This window comes from Papio anubis, chromosome 6 (genome assembly GCF_008728515.1).
Source record: "Papio anubis isolate 15944 chromosome 6, Panubis1.0, whole genome shotgun sequence".
Taxonomy (NCBI): domain Eukaryota; kingdom Metazoa; phylum Chordata; class Mammalia; order Primates; family Cercopithecidae; genus Papio; species Papio anubis.
The window spans coordinates 68,128,560-68,149,955 of record NC_044981.1 but is presented as its reverse complement, the minus strand read 5'-3'; the positions used below and the strand labels follow the sequence as shown (position 1 = coordinate 68,149,955).

The 21,396-nt window shown below is 37.3% G+C and overlaps 1 protein-coding gene and 1 long non-coding RNA gene across 7 annotated transcripts in view; both read right to left on the bottom strand.

Moving 5' to 3' along the window:
* The window catches only part of LOC103883786, a 42,423-nt gene extending 21,925 nt beyond the window's left edge, over positions 1-20,498 (bottom strand). The window contains exon 1 of the long non-coding RNA XR_646137.4: positions 14,684-20,498. This is a non-coding gene — a long non-coding RNA (uncharacterized LOC103883786). The remainder of the gene's footprint in view (positions 1-14,683) is intronic.
* KCNQ5 (potassium voltage-gated channel subfamily Q member 5) overlaps positions 1-21,396 on the bottom strand; it is a 564,981-nt gene that overhangs the window by 285,724 nt on the left and 257,861 nt on the right. The gene's annotated exons all lie outside the window — the stretch shown is intronic.

Genomic DNA, 21,396 nt, shown 5'->3' with positions numbered 1-21,396 from the left:
GTGTCATGGGGGTTTGTTGTACTGACTATTTCATCACCCAGGTACTAGGCCTAGTATCCAACAGTAATTTTTCTGATCCTCTCCCTCCTCTCAGGAGGTGGACTTTTATAAGCACGTATAAAATAACACAGTAAAAGTAATAAACATTTGAAATTCTTATGTGATTCAAAGGAATACACTAAAATCTAAAAGGCACCCTATAATCTAGGTGGAAAAAAAAAGCATGGTCAAAAATATGACAGTCATTGACTATAAGATTTCTTATAATCTTTAAGAAAAACATGACCCCCAACTAGTAAATAGATAATAACATAACCAGAAAACTTCAGAAAGAAAAGAATCCATCATGGCAGATGAGAGGCAGGACTAGACTGCAGCCCCAACTCTGATGGATGGAGCAGTGTGTGGAGGCTTATATCTTGAATTTTTGCCCCAGAGCAACTGCAGGAATAAATCAGGAAACTCGAACGGACCTACAGACCCTCTGAAGGAAGTGGGTTGTTCCTGCAGGACCTGAAAGACACCCCAAAATAGCGTGTGTGCCCAAATGTGGAAGTGGGAAAGGGAGATCCTCCACCCCTGAACACACATCCCCACTGGGAAAACTAAAGGTCTAGTTTACAGGTGAAGATTCTGACCTTACCTGAAGCTGAGTCAATTTAGAGAGCCAAGTGAAATACAGGCTTAGAGGAAGCAGTGGGAAAGGCCCTGGGAGCTCACTGGGTCTCCAAGCAGGCCATCACTGCCTGGCACCACAGGGACCCTTCAGGAAGGTGGCCAGGGGCACGGGAAAAACACCACAGGGAAAAGTAAATCTCCAGCTGAAGTTTGTAACAATTTGAACTGGTCAAGAAGCCTCCTGGCCAGAACTGAGAGGAGGGTGCAAATCCAACGTGCAGACTCCACAGGCAGGGGAAGAACTAATGCCCTACTTTCTTTTGCGGCTGAGAGGCGGGTAGCCTGGGGCAATTTCTCAGCCCTGCTTGCCCACTGCCTGGAAGTAGACTCAGTGCTGCTAGCAGGGGCATGGTGGGAGTGAGACTGGCCCTTCAGATTGCATAGAAGCTGGGTGAGGCCTGTGACTGCAGGCTTTCCCCCACTTTCCTGACAACCTGCATGACTCAGCAGAGGCAGCCATAATCCTCTTACCTACATAACTGTATTAACCTGGAAACCTCACCCCCATCCCCCACAGCAGTAGCAGTAAGGCCTACCCAAGGAGAGTCTGAACTCAGACATGCCTAGCCCTGCCCCCACCTGATGGTCCTTCCCTTTGAATTAACCCAGTCCAACAAAGACAAAGAAAAAAGAATAAGAAAATATAAACAAAGCCTCCAAGAAGTCTGAGATTATATTAAATGACCAAACCTAAAAATAATTGGCATTACTGAGGGAGGAGAGAAACCTAAATGTTTGGAAGACATATTTGGGGGAATAATTGAGGAAAACTTCCCCAGCCTTGCTAGAGAACTAGACATAGAAAAAAAGAAGCACAAAGAACACCTTGGAAATTCATTGCAAAAAGATCATTGCCTAGGCACATTGTCATCAGGTTATCTAAAGTTAATTAAGATGAAGGAAAGTATCTCAAAAGCTGTGAGACAAAAGCACCAGGTAACCTATAAAGGAAAATCTATTAGATTAACAGCAGATTTCTCAGCAGAAATCCTACAAACTAGAAGGGACTGGAGCCCAATCTTCAGCCTCTTCAAACAAAACAATTATCAGCCAAGAATTTTGTATCCAGTGAAACTAAGCTTCATATATGAAGGAAAGAGAGTCTTTTTCAGACAAACAAATGCTGAGAGAATTCACCACTAGTAGCCACCACTACAAGAACTGCTAAAAGGAGCTCTAAATCTTGAAACAAATCCTTGAAACACATCAAAACAGAACCTCTTTAAAGCATAAATCTTGCAAGACCTATAAAACAAAAATACAATTAAAAAAACAAAACAAAAAACCAAGGTACACAGGCAACAAATAGCATGATGAATGGAATGGCACCTCACATCTCAATACTAACATTGAATGTAAATGGCCTAAATGCTCCACTTAAAAGATACAAAACTGCAGCATGGATAAGAATTCACCAACCAACTATCCGCTGCCTTCAAGACACTCATCTACGTAAGGACCATTAAACTTAGAGTAAAGGGGTGGAAAAAGGCATTTCATGAAATGGACACCAAAAGGCAGCTATTCTTACATCAGACAAAACACATTTAAAGCTATTCTTGTATCAGAAACAAACTTTAAAGCAACAGCAGTTAAAAAAGACAAAGAGGGACATTATATAATGGTGAAAGGCCTTGTCCAACAGGAAAATATCATAGTCCTAAACATATAAGGACTTAACACTAGAGCTTGCAAATTTATAAAACAATTACTAATAGACCTAAGAAATAAGATAGACAGCAACAAAATAATAATGGGGGATTTCAGTACTCCACTGATAGCACTAGACAGGTCATCAAGAAAGAAAGTCAACAAAGAAATAATGGATTTAAAGTATACTTTGGAAGAAATGGATTTAACAGATACATACAGAACATTCCATCCAACAACTGCAGAATACATATTCTATTCAACAGTGCATGGAACTGTCTCCAAGGTAGACCATATGATAGGCCACAAAACAAGCCTCAATAAATTTAAGAAAATTGAAATTATATCAAGCACTCAGCTTGATATCAAGCACTCAGACCACAGTGGAGTAAAACTGGAAATCAACTCCAAAAGGAACCTTCAAAACCAGGCAAATACATGGAAATTGAATAACCTGGTTCTGAATGATCATTGGGTCAAAAATGAAAGCAAGATGGAAATTAAAAAATTCTTTGTGTCCTCTTTTATTTCACTGAGCAGTGGCTTGTAGTTCTCCTTGAAGAGGCCCTTTACATCCCTAGTAAGTTGGATTCCTAGGTATTTCATTCTCTTTGAAGCAATTGTGAATGGAAGTTCATTCATGATTTGGCTCTCTGTTTGTCTGTTACTGGTGTATAAGAATGCTTGTGATTTTTGCACATTAATTTTGTATCCTGAGACTTTGCTGAAGTTTCTTATCAGCTTAAGGAGATTTTGGGCTGAGACAATGGGGTTTTCTAAATATACAATCATGTCATCTGCAAACAGGGATAATTTGACTTCTTCTTTTCCTAACTGAATACCCTTTATTTCTTTCTCTTGCCTGATTGCCTTAGCCAGAACTTCCAGAAGAACATACCATGCTCATGGATAGGAAGAATCAATATTGTGAAAATGGCCATATTGCCCAAGGTAATTTATAGATTCAATGCCATCCCCATCAAGCTACCAATGAGTTTCTTCACAGAATTGGAAAAAACTGCTTTAAAGTTCATATGGAACCAAAAAAGAGCCCGCATTGCCAAGACAATCCTAAGTCAAAAGAACAAAGCTGGAGGCATCATGCTACCTGACTTCAAACTATACTACAAGGCTACAGTAACCAAAACAGCATGATACTGGTACCAAAACAGAGATATAGACCAATGGAACAGAACAGAGTCCTCAGAAATAATACCACACATCTACAGCCATCTGATCTTTGACAAACCTCAGAAAAACAAGAAATGGGGAAAGGATTCCCTATTTAATAAATGGTACTGGGAAAATTGGCTAGCCATAAGTAAAAAGCGGAAACTGGATCCTTTCCTTACTCCTTATATGAAAATTAATTCAAGATGGATTAGAGACTTAAATGTTAGACCTAATACCATAAAAACCCTAGAAGAAAACCTAGGTAATACCATTCAGGACATAGGCATGGGCAAGGACTTCATGTCTAAAACACCAAAAGCAATGGCAACAAAAGCCAAAATTGACAAATGGGATCTAATTAAACTAAAGAGCTTCTGCACAACCAAAGAAACTACCATCAGAGTGAACAGGCAACCTACAGAATGGGAGAAAATTTTTGCAATCTACTCATCTGACAAAGGGCTAATATCCAGAACCTACAAAGAACTCAAACAAATTTACAAGAAAAAAACAAACAACCCCATTGAAAAGTGGGCAAAGGATATGAACAGACAATTCTCAAAAGAAGACATTCATACAGCCAACAGACACATGAAAAAATGCTCATCATCACTGGCCATCAGAGAAATGCAAATCAAAACCACAATGAGATACCATCTCACACCAGTTAGAATGGCGATCATTAAAAAGTCAGGAAACAACAGATGCTGGAGAGGATGTGGAGAAATAGGAACACTTTTACACTGTTGGTGGGATTGTAAACTAGTTCAACCATTATGGAAAATAGTATGGCGATTCCTCAAGGATCTAGAACTAGAAGTACCATATGACCCAGCCATCCCATTACTGGGTATATACCCAAAGGATTATAAATCATGCTGCTATAAAGACACATGCACACGTATGTTTACTGTGGCACTATTCACAATAGCAAAGACTTGGAATCAACCCAAATGTCCATCAGTGACAGACTGGATTAAGAAAATGTGGCACATATACACCATGGAATACTATGCAGCCATAAAAAAGGATGAGTTTGTGTCCTTTGTAGGGACATGGATGCAGCTGGAAACCATCATTCTCAGCAAACTATCGCAAGAACAGAAAACCAAACACCGCATGTTCTCACTCGTAGGTGGGAACTGAACAATGAGATCACTTGGACTCGGGAAGGGGAACATCACACACCGGGGCCTATCATGGGGAGGGGGGAGGGGGGAGGGATTGCATTGGGAGTTATACCTGATGTAAATGACGAGTTGATGGGTGCTGACGAGTTGACGGGTGCAGCACGCCAACATGGCACAAGTATACATATGTAACAAACCTGCACGTTATCCACATGTACCCTAGAACTTAAAGTATAATTAAAAAAAAAATTCTTTGAATTGAATGACAATAGTGACACAACCTATCAAAATTTATGGGATACAGCGAAGGCAGTGGTAATAGGAAAGTTCATAGCCCTAAACGCCTTCATCAAAAAGACTGTAAAAGCACAAACTGACAATCTAAGGTCACGCCTCAAGGAACTAGAGAAACAAGAGCAAACTAAACCCAAACTTAGCAGAAGAAAGGAAATAACCAAAATTGTAGCAGAACTAAATGAATTTGAAACAAAAAAATTACAAAAGATAAATGAAACAAATAGCTGGTTCTTTGAAAAGATAACTCAAATTATAGACCATTAGCAAGATTAACCAAGAAAAGAAGAGAGAGAATCCAAATAAGCTCAATAAGACATGAAACGGGAGGTATTACAACTGACACCAAGGAAATACAAAAGATCATTCAAGGTTACTATAAACACCTTTGCACACATAAAATGGAAAACCTAGAAGAGAAGGAAAGATACAACCCCCCCTAGCTTAAAGCAGGAAGAATTAGCTACCCTGAACACACCAATAACAAGCAGTGATGTTGAAATAATAATTTAAAAATTACCAACAAAAAAAGTCCTGGACCAGACCATTATATTCACAGCAGAATTATACCTGACATTCAAAGAAGAATTGGTACCAATCCTGTTGACACTATTTCATAACATAGAGAAAGAGGGAACCCTCCCTACATCATTCTATGAAGCCAGTATCACCCTAATACCCAAACCAGGAAAGGACATAACCAAAAAAGAAAACTACAGACCCAAATCCCTGATGCACATAGATGCTAAAATCCTTAACAAAATACTAGCTACTCAAATCCAACAACATACCAAAAAGATAGTCCACTACGATCAAGTGGGTTTCATACTGGGGGTGCAAGGATGGTTTAACATACAGAAGTCAATAAATGTGATTCACCACATAAACAGAATTAAAAACCAAAATTACATGATTGTCTGTTTGCTGATGGTGTGCTTGTTTACCTTGAAAACCCTAAAGACTTCTCCAGAAAGCTACTAGAACTGATAAAAGAATTCAGCAAAGTTTCCAGATACAAAATTAATGTACAGAAATCAGTAGCTCTTCTGTATACCAACAGCGACCCAGCTGAAAATCAAATCAAGAACTCAACCCCTTTTACAATAGTTGCAAAAAAAAACCACTTACGAATATACCTAACCAAGGAGGTGAAAGACCTCTACAAGGAAAATTATGAAATACTGCTGAAAGAAATCATAGATGACACACACAAATGAAAACACATTCCGTTCTCATGGATGGGTAGAATCAATATTGTGAAAACGACCATACTGCCAAAAGCAATCCACAAATTCAATGCAATTTCCATCAAAATATCACCATCATTCTTCACAGAATTAGAAAAAACAATGATAAAATTCATATGGAACCAGAAAAGAGCCCACATAGCCAAAGCAAGACTAAGGAAAAAGAACAAATCTGGAGGCATCACATTACCTGATTTCAAACTATACTATAAGGCCATAGTCACTAAGACAGCATGGTACTGGTATAAAAATAGGCACATAGACCAACGAAACAGAATAGAGAACATAGAAATAAACCCAGATACTTACAACTAACTGACCTTTGACAAAGCAAACAAAAACATGAAGTGGGGAAAGGACACCCTATTCAACAAATGGTGCTGGAATAATTGGCTAGCCACATGTAGGAGAATGAAATTGGATCCTCGTCTCTCACCTTATACAAAAATCAATTCAAGATGGATTAAGGACTTAAATCTAGGACCTGAAACTCTAAAAATTCTAGAACATAACATTGGAAAAACCCTTCTAGACATTGGCTTAGGCAAGGATTTCATTACCAAGAAGCCAAAAGCAAATGCAATAAAAACAGAGATAAATAGCTGGGACTTAATTAAACTAAAGAGCTTTTGCACAGCAAAAGGAACAGTAAGCAGAATAAACAGACAACCCACAGAACGGAAGAAAATCTTCACAATCTATACATCTGACAAAGGACTAATATCCAAAATCTACAACAAACTCAAAGAAATCAGCAAGAAAAATAAATCCCATCAAAAAATGGGCTAAGGACATGAATAGATAATTCTCAAAAGAACATATGCAAATGGCCAACAAACATGAACAAATGCTCAAAATCACTAATAATCAGGGGATGCAAATTAAAACCACAATGTGATACCACCTTACTCCTACAAGAGTGGCCACAATAAAAAAAATAAAAAAAAACAGTAGGTGTTGGTGTGGATGTAGTGATGAGGGAACACTTCTATACTGCTGATGAGAATATAAACTAGTACAACACTATGGAAAGCAGTGTGGAGATTTCTTAAAGAACTAAAAGCAGAACCACTATTTGATTCAGCAATTCCACTACTGGGTATCTACCCAGAGGAAAAGAAGCCATTATACGAAAAGGATACTTGCACATGCATGTTTATAGTAGCACAATTCGCAACTGCAAAATTGTGGAACCAACTCAAATGCCCATCAATCAGCAGTGAATAAAGAAACTGTGATATATATATACGCATACATGATGGAATATATATATGATGGAATATATATGTATGATGGAATATATGTATATATATGATGGAATATATATATGATGGAATATATATAATATGATGGAATATATATATATATACTCAGACATAAGAAGGAATGAATTCATGGCATTCACAGTGATCTGGATGAGATTGGAGACTATTATTCCAAGTGAAGTAACTCAGGAATGGAAAACCAGTCATCATATGTTCTCACTGATATGTGGGAGCTAAGCTATGAGGACACAAATGCATAAGAATGATACAATAGGCCGGGCACAGTGGCTCATGCCTGTAATCCCAGCAGTTTGGGAGGCTGAGGTGGGTGGATCACGAAGTCAGGAGTACCAGCCTGACCAACATGGTGAAACCCCATCTCTACTAAAAATACAAAAGGTAGCCAGATGTGGTGGTCCATGCCTGTAATCCCAGCTACTCAGGAGGTTGAGGGAGGAGAATCACTTGAACCCGGGAGGTGGAGGTTGCAGTGAGCCGAGATCACGCCACTGTACTCCAGCCTGGGTGACAGTGTGAGACTCTGTCTCAAAAAAAAAAAAAAAAAAAAAAAAAAAGACAAAAAAATGATGCAGTGGACTTTGGGGACTTGGTGGGAAGAGTGGGAGGGGGGTGAGGGATAAAAGACTGCAAATAGGGTGAAGTGTATACTGTTCTGGTGATGGGTACACCAAAATCTCACAAATCAGCACTAAAGAACTCACTCATGTAATCAAGCACCACCTGTACCCCTATAATCTATGGAAAAATAAAAACAAAAAAAGAAAACTTCAAAGAAAGAGAAAATAAGGGTAAATATGTTTGACCTAATAAGTAAAACAAAGTAAATTAAGAAAAATAAATATATTTTATTATCAAAATAATTAAATTGGAGATAAAAATTTTACATAGTGCAGAATATGTGTATAAATCTATTTTCAAGTAGTTTGGAAATATGTACCATGCACCTCAAAACTACTCATATTGCTTGACTCAGTAATCATACTCTCATGATTCTATCATTAGTAAATGATCTGAGAGAAGGAAAATCCTATGCACAGCGATATTTGAGAGAAAAAGAATCTTAAACGTATCAAGAAAGGATGATGGTTGCTGGGAAATATTGGTACATGCAGAAGTTGGAACAGTATATGGCTAATAGAAATGACTTTTGAGAAAAACAGAATATCAGGAGAAAATCTTTTTGTTAAAATGTAAATGAAATATCAGACCATGAAATTATCTGTTCAATAATGTCTCAGTCTTCTTCAGAGCAGAAGGAACTATCATCAGAGTGAATAGGCAACCTACATAATGGGAGAAATTTTTTGCAATCTACCCATCTGACAAAGGTCTAATATCCAGAATTTACAAGGAACTTCAACTAATTTACAAGAAAAAAACAAAGAGCCCCATCAAAAAGTGGGCAAAGGACATGAACAGATACTTCTCAAAAAAAGGCATTTATGCAGCCAACAAACATGAAAAAAAGCTCAACATCACTGACCATTAGAGAAATGCAGATCAAAACCACATGAGATGCCATCTCACGCCAGTCAGAATAGTGATTATTAAAAAAATCAAGAAACAACAGGTGCTGGAGAGGCTGTGGAGAAACAGGAATGCTTTTACACTGTTGGTGGGAGTGTAAATTAGTTCAACCATTATGGAATACAGTGTGGCAATTCCTCAAGGATCTAGAACCAGAAATAACATTTGACCCAGCAATCCCATTACTGGGTATATACCCAAAGGATTATAAATCATTCTTTTATAAAGATACATGCATACTTATGTTTATTGCAGCACTATTCACAATAGGAAAGACACGGAACCAACCCAAATGCTCATCAATGATAGCCTGGATAAAGAAATGCGGTACTTATATGCCATGGAATACTGTGCAGCCATAAAAAGGAATGAGATCATGTCCTTTGCAGGGACATGGATGAAGCTGGAAGTCATCATTCTCAGCAAACTAACACAGGAACAGAAAACCAAACACCACATGTTCTCACTCATAAGTGGGAGTTGAACAATGAGAACACAGGGACACAGAGAGGGGAACAACACACACTGGGGCCTATTGCGAGGGGGTGGGGGTGGCGAGGGGAGGAAGAACATCAGGACAAAAAGCTAATGCATGCAGGGCTTAAAACCTCATGGACAGGTTGATAGATGCAGCCAATCACCGTGGCACACATATACCTATGTAACAAACCTGATGTTCTGCACATGTATCTTGGAACTTAAAGTAAAATTAAAAAAAAAATCTCATTACACAAACATTTCTCCCTCATGTATACAGACATTTTCCCCTCATGTGCCATTGTTCATTAACAAATAGAAAATATATTTTGCCTGAATATTAACTAAATAGCAAACTTTTAGTACCTGAACTTCTACATCTGTCATGGAAGATGAACAAAATATTCAAGAAAACCATTCCTGCCTTGGTCAGTTTTGGTAGTATGAACAGGACTGACAGGATTTGGGAAGTGTAGAGAGAATAGATACCACCTCCTTTTTTTAAGAAGAAGCACAGTATCAATTGTAAGACAAAAATATTTTCTAGAGAGTTCACTTACTCTTAAAATTAGTTTTAGAAATATTTCCCTTCCACTGGCCCCCATTCCCAACAAAGCCATGATTTTAGGCTGTGGTCCTCCCCTTCCTCACTTCCAGGCCTGTCCTAATGGAGCCACAGCTTGCATACTTCCTATCCTCCTTTTTGCCCTTTCTTTCGCTATTTCTTCTCTTGGTTCCATTTTTTTCTTTCAGACATCCTTGACCCTGAAAATGGTTCATAAGTATTTATTGTTTACCAAGTATTTTCATATGTGTTCTCTCAGTTAACCATATGAAAATTGGTTAACTCTCAGTTAACTTTTTCTTAAGAAAAAGTTAAGAAAAGTTTCATCTCTGAGTAACCCTCATTTTTTTGTTTGTCTTCTTGAGACAGAGTCTCATTCTGTTGCCCATGCTGGAATGTGGGGGTACAATCTCAGCTCTCCACAACAGCTGCCTCCCAGGTTCAAGTGATCCTCCTGCTTAAGCTTCCCAAGAAGCTGGGATTACAAGTGTGTGCCACCACGCCTGGCTAATTTTTTTTGTATTTTTAGTAGAGATGGGGTTTCACCATGTTGGCCAGGCTGGTCTCAAACTCCTGACCTCAAGTGATCTACCCGCCTCGGCCTCCCAAAGTGCTGGGATTACAGATGTAACCCACCTTGCCCTGCTGGACCCTCATTTTTAAATAGTTTTTTTCCCAATAATTTCCATCACAGGAGCCACGTAATAACAATCCCCCCCCCCATTATCCTGTGCCCCAAAGTGGTCCAATCTGCACTTTTGCCTTCTTTCTCCTTCTATGCCTGGAGTACTCTGCTCTTCCCACCGTTACCCAAATATGTTTTGTTTTCTATGTTGGGGCTCTTATTCTTGCTTTTCATGTTTCTCGGAATGACCTCCTAAGATGACTGTAATATGAGAACATGGTAGATAAGAACTTACTAGAAGAAACAAACAAAAAACCAATCAACCAACCAACCAACAAAAAACCAGGACTCAGGGTTCTCTAGTAAGAAAACACCAAAGGAGACCTCTTTTAGAGTGGTTTCAACAATACTTGCATTTTCTATGAGTTTTTGAGAGATGGCTCTGTGACCACCACACAGCAAAGTACCAGTGACTTTAGGGTGGCAGGGAGTCCTAACAATTCTAGGAGCGGTGCTTTTTACAACTTGGAAGACTTTAGAGAATTCTACATACTCTAAACCTCCGTTGACCATAATTTATCATCCAAATAAGTACACTGAGACTGGGAGTGGGTGTTATTAAAAATTATACTGGGATGAGCAAAAAGCAGTACAGTTATGGACAAATTTTTAGTGCTTCTTACTGTGTATTTGTTAGAAATATAAAATTTCCAATATCTGACCTTCTGAATCTGAATCTCTGCAATTACAGCATGGAATCTGCATTTTACATAAACTCTTCAGTTTCTTGGTAATTGAAATTTGAGACCCACTACTTTAATTTTTTTTTTTTTTTTTTTACAAGTTGGGGTTTCTTTTTGTTTTTCTTCAATAATCTTCTTCTAAACATTTAATGGAGATCATGATTAACACAATTTACTAAGTAAATAATCCACATAGGGTACCTTTAGGGTACAGTCAACATGCAAAGTTAAAACTTGCTTTTTGTCTGCCATTTCCAACAGTGCTTTTATACCTACTATGGCTACTCAATTAAATACTTGGTTTAAATACTATTAAATAAGTATAGAAGTATTATTTTCAAGCATTTTTCAAGGAAACTATATGACATTTCAACTACATTGTGACCTCCTTTACAAACTCTCATTGGGTACTTTATTATAATTTGTACATAACTTTGTTATAATTTAATAGACTTGCTAAGAAATAAACTTTTGGAACTCAATCCATTGTCTATTTTGAGACTATTAAGTTTTGTGACTTAGGCACATTGTTTTAAAATAAAAAAAAAATCCTTCTACAATGTCCAACTCTCTTAGAACTTGTCTAATCCATCTAGTAAAGATCTCACTGAAATTTCTAGTAAGTAACTTCATTTTCTGGAATAGACACAAAGACTTTCTGACCTGTAATACTTTATAAATCCCTTGAGAATTAATATATATTACTTTGGATGTAAGAGAAAAGCCTCTAAAGTCCTTTTTCCATTCTTTAAAAAGGCTAACAGTTTTAATATACATAAACATTAAATAAATGCATTAGGCCTATTATGGGTAAGTTATATATATGTTGAATATATATAGTATATATTATATATAATATATATGTTGACTCTAAATAATATACATGTTGAATATACATTATACATATTCCTCAGTGGTTAAACAACTCAGAAATTGAGTTCATTATACTGTACACGGTAATGCCTAATTCAAAGTGTTACTTAATGTTCCTGCTAACCCTGGTTCTCCTTGTTTTTTTTTTTTCTTAAAGAATCCATACGACTGCACCCTTTCTTCTTTTCCTTCAAAAGGTCCTATTTTAAAAAATCATGTTATCAATGGCATGTTTTTAAATTGTTAATCAGATGTTTTGGGGAGCGTTCTTGTCATTTCACAGCCCTTCTAAAGTTGAAGTAGCATATTGGGTAGTGGTTCTTAACTGGGATGAGCACACAAATCACCTATGGAGGGTTTTTTGTTTGTTTGTTTGTTTTTTGAGACAGAGTCTCGCTCTGTCGCCCAGGCTGGAGTGCAGTGGCACGATCTCCGCTCCGCCTCCCGAGTTCACACCATTCTCCTGCTTCAGCCTCCCAAGTAGCTGGGACTACAGGCGCCTGCCACCATGCCCGGCTAATTTTATTTTATTTTTTTATTTTTAAAATTTTTTTTAGTAGAGACAGAGTTTCACTGTGTTAGCCAGGATGGTCTCTCCATCTCCTGACCTCGTGATCCACCTGTCTTGGCCTCTCAAAGTGCTGGGATTACTGGGGCTCCACCCTAAACCTACTGAATCAGAACGTGTGGAATTGAGGCTTGTGTGTGTGTTTGTGTGTGTGTGTGTGCACACGTGCTCATGGACACTCCCAGTTAATAATTACCGCACTCAAATCCTTGTCTGACCACATAATAGTTGTGTGGCCATGTTATTTACTCCCTCTGAGATCAATTGCTACTCTAAAATGTGGGAGTTATCATACAGGATTCAAAAAGTGATTTTTGGTAATCAAAGTAAGACAACCAACATAGAGTGCCAAATTTCCCTCTGCGTAAGGCAAATTTTCTTATTTAGCCTCTAAAAGGAATAATTTTATATGAATAACATTCATTATACAATCTTTTTATGCTAGTTTTCAGTTAATCAGGCAGAGCTGACAGTCTCCATGAGGAATCATAAAAATAATCAACCTTATCCCAGAAGAATTGTCAACCAAGACAAAAGCCAGAGGGAAATTAATTTTCTTCACCTCTTAATATTTGATCTACAAAGAAATTTGTTTTGTGACTTTTCTTGCCTTTAGAATAGAAACTTGAGACATAACCTCTTGGAAAAATTTGCATATTATTTCTAACAAAGATGTTATGACCTTCTATCAGAGCTCGATGCCACTCAAGTTGCCATATAAGAACTAAGTTCCTATAGAGGTACAGTGACAGCTGTTGGGCTGAATGCCGGCAGAGAAATGAGAAAACATCAAGGTACTGGGTAATTCTGTTATTCATGGCTGTTTTCCAGATTACTTCCTCTTTAAATGAACCCACAAGAAGTGTAGAGGTGAGTATAAGCTATGTTTCCTAGGAAACGTTAAAGGTAAAATTTCAAGTGTCAGAATAATTACTTTGACTCATTTGAGTCAATAGAGATGACAAATGTTAAAAGGGCCCAGAAAAGTTGCTCTTGCAGAATGCTTGTTTAGATTTCAGTATTTGAGAATGTTTTAAGTTATCCTGAAGTCTACTATAAAGTTCTACACCAAATTATTTTCAATTTAATGTATAGGGCAAACAAACTCTAATCATTCTTTTAGGAGTGAAGGTTGCTCACAGTACCTAATTACATACCTAATTATATAGTATTAGAACATCAGAAAGGATGAGCATCCCTGCTAGGAGCTGTGGGTTTAGGGCCCCAGGATGACCTGGGAAAGCTAGGCCTCCCTGGTATAGTTTCAATAAGCAGGAGCTTGGAGTAGAAGCAATATTTCTATTGTGATTGTACCAAGCACTGTGCCTGGCATAGAGTAGATGCTTAATTAAAATTTATTAAATAAATGAATGTTCGTGGATTACTCACTTAAGCTTAGTGAGCTGGCTTGATAATATCTGCCTGGGCAGCAAAAATAGCTCCAAATTCATTATTATTACCGGGAGAACAAATTCATATACAAAGGATATCATTTTTTCTTACCAAGTCAGTGTTTACCAAGAGAAGAAAACAGTAACAGTACAATATTTAGTTTAACCAGGTTTTAACACGGTGCCCAGCTCTCCTAAAGCATTGTATTGCAGATTAGGTTGGGGAAGATGTGTGTCAAAATTTTCTCTCAAGCTCCCTGCAAAAGCATCTCTTCCAATCTCCTGGTGGTTCCCACTCCCTTTCTGTTGAAGCCCGCCAGGTTTCCTGCCCATTGCCACACACTCACAAACTGGCGGAAACATTCTTTGCTCCTCTTTTTGATAACCTTATTTTACAAAGAAAAAAAATGTCTAGAATTGGTATTTAAAAAAAAAGCACAATAGCCTGATGCATACATCTCAATGCAGCCTAGGACAGAGAAGTCTCCAGTCTCCAGTGTATCTATGGCCGCTCCTCAGCTTCCCGTGTGCTCTGCTGGCCCACACTGCTTGCCAGCAGTCCTTACATCATAAAGGTTGATTATGCATCCAGCCCTACCCTACTCTTCTGCTGGCACCATGCTCACAAAGCTGTTTTATAATTCTTATTTTCATTTTTGGAGATGCGCATGCATGGAAAAATTTTACACAATATGGAATGTTCTGGGGTAGGCAAATGGAAAATGAACATGGCCGCCTCTTCCCCCAGGATGTCCATATGTCTATTTTTTCTCACTATAACTTTACAGGGACTGTATTCATATGGTTCTGCTTCATGGACTTATATGACTGATAAACAAACCTAACTCAGGTATTTTAATTCAGAGCAGAAGAGCTTCCGAAAACTGATACTTTCTGCTATGAATGTTCTGTTTCAAAATCTGGAACATCCAGGATATAAGATACATTGTCTTTTTTTTTTTTTTTTTTTTTAAGGTAGGTTCCATTCAAAGTACAAATTCATGATAAAAATTGCTGTAGCAGGAGTGTCAGTCTGCAAATTGCTTTTCAGCTGAAGGAGCTTTGTTTCCTATTGAATAATAGCTCCCAGGCATTTCTACTTATGATTGGTGGAGGAAATCCTCCTGTCATAGCACATTAGGGTTTGATGCATTTGCTTGAAATCTCCAAATCTGCCAGAGAGGTACCTCTGTAGTAAAGCCACCGGCATAGTTTGCTACAGGGATCTGGGTGAACTTTCATCACAAATGTGAGTTAGCAATGTTCCTCCTCAAAACTAGGGAAGACCTACGTATGTCAAGGGCTCTGACCAATGGAAGCACTACAAATTATCTGATCAAACCTGACCTATTTTAGATCTACTAGACCAGTCTAAGATAACCCAGAGCAGTAGGAATCTAAGAACAGGAACTTTCTGTTGTGCATAAAGTGTTGCTCCTGGTGGAGATGAGTTCTGACCTTCCTGAAGGAAGGTTCTATGTTTTAATTAAAGTACTTAGAGATCCTAAAATGATGCTCTTCTAGCAAGCACCCAGTAAATGCTAATGGTTTTCCTTTTTGAGGGGAGAGAGAAATCTTTGTCCATCATTCTGTGATAGTGTATATATAGCTAATGCAAATGCGAGTAGCCTCTTACATGGGGATTAGGCTCTAAATCTAATGAGAAAGACATATCATTACACACAGTAAAAATGACCCTAAGTTTCCTTTAAATTGACTGTAAAGTGTAGTATTCATGGTGTTGTTAACATAGCAATAATTACTATAACCCCAGATCTGAGAGCCTCTGAAAGCCTATATCCAAATGTGTGGACATTCAAGCCTTCTTGCCTTCTAGATTACTATCAGATTTTTGAAGTAAATGGAGAATGGATGATAAGGGATTCTAGAATAGTCTTGCCTGATCATAGCGATTATATTTTTGTTTTAAAATTAAGCATCTAAAATCAGTATATGTTTATATATTTCTTTATTTTAGAAAGGATTAAACAAGATGGTAGAGTTGCACCTTAGGTGGCACTGAATTCTAACATTGCGTAAATTATGCAACTCCATTATTTTTGAGGCATTAATTACATGACTGTAGATTATGTAACCATTTTGGGGGGCATATGGAGCAGGCAATTTTAGTTACTTAGTGTTTTCTTTAAATCACTTTAATTTGTCACCTTTTTTCTAGGCTTTTTAGCCACGGTTAATAGTGATAGTAATCAGGTAAGAGTATTAAAATCATAGATTATCTGGGTATGAAGGATCCTTTATCCACATATCTTCATTCATATATTGATAATTCTCTAGAATATCTGAATTGACACTTTTTGAGTATGGTCATCCAACCATTTACACATACTCAATGTGTAGAATTGAATACATGAACATTTTCTGAAGACTTTCAGGTTAGATTTTGTCAACTACTGAAATCTGGATTTCACTGTGCAATACTAGTGTTATGGACATAGTAAATCTGTCAAACAAGGAATTAAAGTAAGAGTAACGTGATTTGTTATTGGTGAGCATATACAGGATCCCAAGGACACTTGCTTTTCAAAGTACTCATATACCCACCTATTAAATCCATTCTAGAATATTGCTTTTGATCAATGTGAAGCTTGTTGGCTCTTGAAATTCCCCAACATAGTAGATTCAGCAATAAAATTTATCTGTCTCTAGTCTTCCAGCACCTTTCCCATTTCCCAAAATTCTTCCACAACAGTGGACAATGATTTGTTAATCTCATTTAGGAGTTTTGCAGATACTTGGATAGAGTTCATTCCATTCCAATTACTAGAATTCCCTTGGGAGGGCTACATGTTCTCTTTTCAAGGGCCAGATGTTTGGTGTCAATCTTGATGTTCACAATTCTTTCTACTGTCTTCTGATATGATGTGCTTATGTGATGTGGGGGTTTTGCAAAGCTCGTCACTGGGACCCCCACTTTACTTTTAGTTAAGACACAAAGGTTTTTATCTGATAATTTATGAAATACAAATCTATTTCCATCAAGAATAAGAACCTCGGCAAGATGTTTTTGATCCTGGTGTGTCCTAGCATTCCATCATTCTCAAATGGTGCCAGTGGTGGCACAATTCATGACCACCAGGCACACAACCTCCCATAGCAGCAGCCACTGCCACACACCACAACCCCACTGCTATTCTCAATGACTTGTTTTAATGCAGTCTAATAATAGAGAGTTGCCACAGAAATGAAAAACCCTATATAGTTTCAGTCATACCAGATGAATAAGTTCTAGAGATCTGCTGTACAATATAGTACCTATAGTTAACAATAAGGTATCGTACCCTTTGAAGTATGTTAAGAGGATAGAGCTCATGTTAAGTGCTCTTATCACAAAACAAAATCAAACCACAAAAGAACACAGGGTAATTTTGACGGGTGATGAATATGCTTAGTACGCTGATTATGGTGATGGTATCACAAGTATGTACATATGTCCGAACTCATCAAAATGCGTATATTAAATATGTGCAACTTTAAATATATCAATTATGTTTCAACAGAGCTTTTCTAAAAAGAGAAATAAAGAACCCTGCTTCAAAGCTAATCCTGCCCTCCTGGGCAGAGGGCACCGTGACTGCTCGCTGAGGGTAAACAGACATCTTCTTGGGAGGCTGGGCACATTCCAGGCACCATTCAGCTCTGACTGAACTCAGTTCTCTCTGCCTTGTACCCTACATGTTCATGGAGATTTCTGCATGTAGGGCTGCAAACAGCCACAGTGCCCTTAGCAAATGTTTGAGAGGGATTGGGAGCTTTTAAAAAATTATTATTGATACATAATGGATGTACATATTTTCTAGGTACATGCGATATTTTGATACATTCATATAATGATCATAATCATTATATACATTCATATAATGAATACATATATAATACATTCATATAATGATCAAAGCAGAGTAATTCAGAAATCCACCAACTTAAACATTTATCTTTTCTTTATGCAGGGGGTACTTATTAAAAAATTATAGCTTACCATTTGGTAATTGACTAAAATATTTCTGTGTTCTCTTTGTGCCACTGAAACCTGATAGACTGATTTTGCTGCTGAATTGAGATAAAAGTATAGTTGCTAGCATGGCGCTTAGCACATAGTAGATACTGAGTCAAAGTGAGTTTGTTTCTCTTACCATGGCCTTGGTGGTACTGCTTCATTTTATACCTTCAATAATCAGAAATGGCAAGAAAGGAGGGTGGAAGGTGAAGGGGGAATATAAGTCTTTACTTGAATACATCTCAGGCTATTCCTAACACACACTATAAATGCATCAGTTATATGCTGTTGACCAACTCCCTGATCAAAGCTTCCCAGTGGCTTCCAAGGCTCCAAGGTCCTATCTAATCTGTTTCCCCTCTGCCTCATTCTGTTCCAGCCACAGTGACCTCCTTGATGTTCTTCAACACACCAGGCACAATCACACTCCAGGGTCTTTAACTTTATTGTTGCTGCTGCCTGGAATACTGTTCATTCAATATTTGCATGGTTTATTCCTCACTGCATTCAAGTCCTAGTTCAGATATTTCCTTAGCAAGGTTCCCTCATGACACCTAAAAATCATAATCTTTTCTTTGCTTAGGCACTCTCCATCTCCCTTACTCTCTTTTATTTTTCCATAGTATTTATTACTCTCTAATGTCCTATATAATTTACTTATGTGGAATGTTTATTGTCTGTATCTTCCTATACATGTACAAATACACAGAGACACAGACACACAGATGTACACACAGAATGTGGGCTCCATGAAGGAAGGGAATTTTTTCTTCTGCCCACTGCTGTATTCCCAGTGCCTACAAAAGTATGCTTGGAAGTAGTAGTTTGCACAATAAATATTAACTAACTTAAAAAATGTAAATGAAGGACTATTCAGGAATGCAACCTGGCGGAAAAGTAAGACACCCCTATATTTGGCCAAGTGATGGGTATTCACTAACACTTAGTGGAACTGGAAACTTATTATCTGGGCATTGCAAAGAGCAGTAAGGCCCAGATCATGTGGACTGATGTTTGATTTTATAGTCATTGTTGCTACTTTATGGTTCTCCAGCACTGAGACCAGAAACATGTATGTTTCATCACAAATGCAGTCTGGATCCCTTCTAAGCCATTATGCTCAGCACCACCAGAATTATTGGTCTCAAAGTAAAATTTGACTATGACTCTTGTCTGCTTAAGGTTCTTCAGTGATTTTCCACATTTTTCAAGATAAAGTCTAAGTGCATAAAACTAGTATGCTAGTTCTTCATTTACTCATTATTACCGGCCCTCTGTGCACAGAGTCATATTAAAGCACTTGCAGTTTCTCAGAAATGCTATGTTCTCTGCTTTTGTAAACTTGTTTCCTGATATTTATCAATTCTACCCTATTTATTTTGCCAACTTCCGCACCTTTGAGTTCCAATACAGGTCTCATCTTTTCTGAAAAACCTTCCTTGTACTGCCTAGGATGCATTAACTTACCTTCTACTTCTTAGCAGACGAGATCTGCCAGTTTCTTCTTGTAGTTCTGCCAACTTTTAACGTTTTACTTTATGGATTAACCCTCTTTATCTATGACAATGTTTTTCATGATCTTAAACTTTATTTCATCTGATTTTAAAGCTGTATCAGCTCCCTTTGGTTTGTTTTCTTGGTAGTTATTTTCTCACAATTTTATTTTTAATATTAATGTGTTATATTTTTAAGTGGGTTGCTTATAAGCATAACATTGTTAGTTAAAATGTATTATCTGTCATTCTTCATCTTTTAATTCAAGTATGTAGCCAATTTTCACTCACTTGGTTAACAGTATATTTGTGCTTTTAAAAAATTTCTCCTTTTCGTCTTTTTGAGCTAATTAGGTTTTTTCCCCCCTCTTCTTAGTTTTTCTGTCTGCTAGTTTTGGAATTGCAGTCTTGAACTCTATAATTTTAGTGCTTACTCTAATTTCTAATATGCATACACAACTCAATACAGTTTAATCAGTATATTTACCCACTTTTGGAATAATACAAGGACCTTTGAACACAACTTCAATCACCACCACTATCAATAACTGATACGCTGTTGTCTTGCTTTTTAATTGTATTAATTATATGCAAATTAAATATTATTTTCAATTATTTGTAGTCAACATTTGTTTAGATTTATTTATTCATCATACTTTCTTGTATCTCAGATCTTCTGATATGGTTTGGCTGTGTCCTCACCCAAATCTCATCCTGAATTGTAACTCCCAGAATTCCCACGTGTCATGGTAGGAGGTGACTGAATTATGGGGGTGGGTCTTTCCTGTGCTGTTCTTGTGATGGTGAATAAGTCTCATGAAATCTGATGGTTTAAAAAAAGAGAGTTTCCCTGCACAAGTTCTCTCTTTGCCTGCTGCCATCCAAGTAAGATGTGACTTGCTCCTCCTTGCCATTCAGCATGATTGTGAGGCCTCCCCAGCCATGTGGAACTGTGAGTCCACTAAACATCTTTTTCTTTCTAGTCTCAGGGATGTCTTTATCAGCAGCATAAAAATGGACTAATACATCTTCCTTTAAGAAAATTTTCCTTCTTTCTTAGAACATTTTTATTCTGATAATCCTCTTAAAATTTACTTGCAATTGTTTTCCAGTAGTTTTTAACACTATAACAATTAGCTTTTTCAATCTATTTGCTTATAATTACATAATAATGCTCATCATTCTTTTTTGTCTTTAGATAAGACAACCTTTCTGGGGCAATTTGCCCTTTTATTTAAGTAGATCTTTTAGGAAAATACATGTGTGAGCATTTCTGGGTAATAAATTATTTAGTTTCAGTTTTTAATATTTATTTTTTGGAATGACCAAAAACAAAGTTGTTTTGCTTTTGTGCTTGAAAGACATACCATTACACTTGTCAGTAATTTATCTCTCAGAACTTTAAAATAATTACTTCAGCCTTCTATATTCCATTATTGCTAAGAATTGTCAGTCTAATTGTCATTCTATGTTATCTGCTTATTTTCTCTGGCTTCTTATCAGACTATTCTGTGTTCTACAGTTTGTCTATACTGTGTATGGATTTCGTTTTATTACTCCACTTTGGAACAAATTTGGCTGCTTGAATTGGATAACTGCTGTTTCTCTTCAATTCTGGAAATTTCTTAACAATTATGTTCTAAAATATTTCCTCTTCT